Source organism: Panthera uncia, chromosome D2, assembly GCF_023721935.1.
Source record: "Panthera uncia isolate 11264 chromosome D2, Puncia_PCG_1.0, whole genome shotgun sequence".
Lineage (NCBI taxonomy): Eukaryota > Metazoa > Chordata > Mammalia > Carnivora > Felidae > Panthera > Panthera uncia.
This window is the reverse complement of record NC_064818.1, coordinates 11,577,387-11,580,636: the sequence shown is the minus strand read 5'-3', so window position 1 is coordinate 11,580,636 and position 3,250 is coordinate 11,577,387.

Here is a 3,250-nt window from a genome sequence, read left to right as displayed (position 1 = left end):
GTGCGTCCTTGCATGACGAGCTACCAGAGATGGAGAAGGATTTGCTATAGAAACAGTAGTTGTTAAGAGAAAGAGACTTTTTGAATACTTGGTATGAACGATGAAATGGGATTATGGTCAGCATTTAAGTGTATAATTTCAAAATCACCTGGGTGCCCAGTGGCCAAAACCAAGCATGCCAGCCCTCATCAAAATTACCTCCCCGCTCAGGGGCGTACCGTCTGCTCCAGGCCCCTTCCTGGTGCTCAGAGCCCTTGTGCTGCCTTAAAATTCAAAGGTCCTGTCCATGCAGCATCGCTGGGGACATTTTCTTCCCCTGACCTGTTTTTTCCTCAACATGTCCCACTCCTGTGTCTCAGCTCCAGATGTATGGGAGGTTCACCAAGAATGTTTTTTTTTAAGTAACTGATGCCGGATCCCACCCTAGACCGCCCAGATCAGAGTTCTGATGGCGGTGGAGGTGGGAGAATCCAGTCCTCTGTACCACTGTTTCCCCTCGATCCATCTAATGTATGTATGCTTGAGGCTGAGAACCACTGCTTTCTCTGTGCCTCAGGACTCTGTGCTCTGCTCGGGTGATTGTCACCAATGGGATAGGCAAACAAATACAGGGAAATCGATGCGTTAATGTCCGTGAGTGCCCGTAGGGAACCAGCCTTCCCTCTGGCCACTGTTCCCACAGGCACCTCATACCCACCCATCCCTGAGCAGTGTTATTTCCAAAACCTCAACGATTCTAACAATTGGGTCAAGCGTCTCAGAGGTTGGGGAGGGTCTTTGCTCTTCTCCAGGTGGGGCAAATCCAATCATCCTTCCGGGTCTCTCTCCTCCTTTGTGAGGTGTTCCCTAGGCTCGCCCAGCCTTCACAGCCTTAATCTCCTCTACATCCGGAGCTTATTCCTGCTCCTGCTTTGAGTCTGTCACATAGTGCCCTGGGGTAGTGCTGTGCTGAGGTCACCGAAGGGCGGGGACTTGTCTTCCCCGTGCAACCTTTAGCACAGGACCCGGCACAGGGCAGGTAGTAAGCACTGAATGAACAGTTTTGCATGGTTTCGTGAGTTTCCGTGTTGGTGAATAGCATGCACAGGAATGAGAAAAAGTGGAACTAATCAGGCAGATGGCTGGCCGGAGAGGGGCAGGAAAGAACTCAAACTGATCAGTGACTTCGAGTAGCAGCCTTCCAGCACAAGTCCCTGTGCGCGTGAAGATTCCAAGTACTTCGTGGACATGGGCGCCCTTAATGCATTTCTGGATCTTCCGCTTCCCAGATGTCCTCTTTCCTGATATCACAGGGTCTCCTTTGTCACTTTTGCTTGTAGAACTCTCCTTCTCCCACTTCTCAAAAGGAAAGCGCACCCCTCACCTATTCGAATTCTAAGGTGCACCGACCTAAGGTGTAAAAATCTCCAGGGCTCCAAACAACGGGATCATTTGAACCATTATTTGGGTGTGCTTAGTCGAGTTGCCATACTCCCAGCTGTAAAACTTTTTACCTCTTCTTGTCTTAGTCATTGCTCTGCTGAAGGTGAACTGGGGCTTCAGGCATAGAACGCGCTGGCCCTCGTGGGGACTTTCTGAAATCAGATACGTATATCATAAAGTATGGGCAGTACCAGTAACGCCCATTTTCACTTACTGACCTCCCCTTTTCCATTCCTCAGTTATTGCCAAAAGAATGAATTACTCATGAGGGAGACTGGAGATGGAAAATCAGAGCATCAGTAAGAAAGATTAACCATCTAAATGGCACTTTTTGGGGTCCTGTATTTAAAACACAAGCAATTCTTTTCAGCTACTCTCTAGACCAATCCTTAGAATGAGCTCGCTGGTTTAGAAAAACACCACCCAACAACCAAAGCAGCACAGGTCAGTACAGGAGAGCTTTCTGACTTTTCATATTTCACCAGGCAAAATCTGTGGTAAATTTTTACGTGGCTTCTTTGAGATCTGGTATGCGTGACACAAGAAGCTATTTAAGACATATTTATCCAGGCATCTAAAATATTCCAGTTACAGTCCTGAACTTAATTCATCTTATAAAATGTTTAATATATACTATTTCATGTTAGAAAAAAAAATCCAATTTATACTAGATATGAGACCAATTGACTTTTACCAGTCTATATTTACTCTCATTAATCACTTTGAAAAAGTTTGATCAGTGTGTCTAACAAAATTAATGGAATTACTTAATTTTATACGTGATTTGTATTTATTTCCAAACACCAGAGTTCGGTATACATATGCGCACACGTGTGCCAAAGGAGTAACATTCCTTTCAGCATCCCCTCTGCTTTATGAATAACTTAAGACTGTAGCTGCATATTATATTGCATAAGTAAATGAGAAAAATTTACAGAATAAAAATGTTCTACTACATTGCTGTTCTACAACAGCATTTGAATCTTGACTTAACTGCTCTTACAAGATTTGTTGCATCATTTATCTCTTGGTAGTTTTTATTCTATTCCTCAAAATATGTTAACAGTTTATTTGACTTGAAAAATAAAGTCACATTTTTTTTTTAATTTTTTTTTCAACGTTTTTTATTTATTTTTGGGACAGAGAGAGACAGAGCATGAACGGGGGAGGGGCAGAGAGAGAGGGAGACACAGAATCCGAAACAGGCTCCAGGCTCCGAGCCATCAGCCCAGAGCCTGACGCGGGGCTCGAACTCACGGACCGCGAGATCGTGACCTGGCTGAAGTCGGACGCTTAACCGACTGCGCCACCCAGGCGCCCCACATTTTTTTTTTTAATGATAGAAAGGAAGACTCATTGAGTTAACTGTTTAGCGTGATTTTGGCAATTAGGTTGCATGGGAGACATTTTCCATTTTTTTAATTATCTAAATCTGCAGCTCCAGTGTTTTGATGAAAATATAATTAAAGCAGGTAGTAATAGAAATGCATTTTTTACAAAAGATTATTGGCAAAGGTGTGTTAAAATAAACAAGTTCCCCCAACACTTCCTGAGTGTAATGGACTGAACAAGGAGTCCTGAGGAAAGAGACAGCAGGCATTAACCAACAGTCGGTTGTTAAGTCCGAGGGGTGGAACAGCCACAGCTTAGAAGACATCTGGGTCCTTGTTTGACAGATCTGTGCCTGTGACATGGGCTCCTCACCTCAAGACTGCCATGGAAGGAGACACTTGGATAGTTGACCCTTGAACATACGGGTTTGAACTGCATGGATCCATTTACATGCAGGGTGTTTATATATATATATATATGAGATATATATATATAT